Source organism: Haliaeetus leucocephalus, unplaced genomic scaffold (genome assembly GCF_000737465.1).
Source record: "Haliaeetus leucocephalus isolate CR32 unplaced genomic scaffold, Haliaeetus_leucocephalus-4.0 Scaffold295, whole genome shotgun sequence".
Lineage (NCBI taxonomy): Eukaryota > Metazoa > Chordata > Aves > Accipitriformes > Accipitridae > Haliaeetus > Haliaeetus leucocephalus.
Window position 1 is genome coordinate 1,080,207 of NW_010972731.1, and position 230 is coordinate 1,080,436.

General features: G+C 74.3%; 1 protein-coding gene across 1 annotated transcript in view; it reads left to right on the forward strand.

The window, feature by feature from the left end:
- Window positions 1–230, forward strand: part of LOC104833488 (chromosome unknown open reading frame, human C16orf62) — a 59,085-nt gene that overhangs the window by 462 nt on the left and 58,393 nt on the right. The gene's annotated exons all lie outside the window — the stretch shown is intronic.

Consider the following 230-nt stretch of genomic DNA (forward strand, 5'->3'; position numbering starts at 1 on the left):
CAGTCCGGCGGTTCTCTGGGCGGCCGTCGGGAGAAACGCGGAGATGCGGATCGGATTTATGAGGCGCTGGTTTTACGTTAAAGCCAGCTGGGGTGCCGGGGCGGCGGCACAGCTCTGCACCGTGCTACGTGGGGGCCCCCCCGCCGGATAGCGCCCCGCGGAGCGGGCCGGGCCGTGCTGGCGGGCGGCGGAGGGGCTGCTGCGAGAGCGCGGGCGGGGGAGGACGGCCG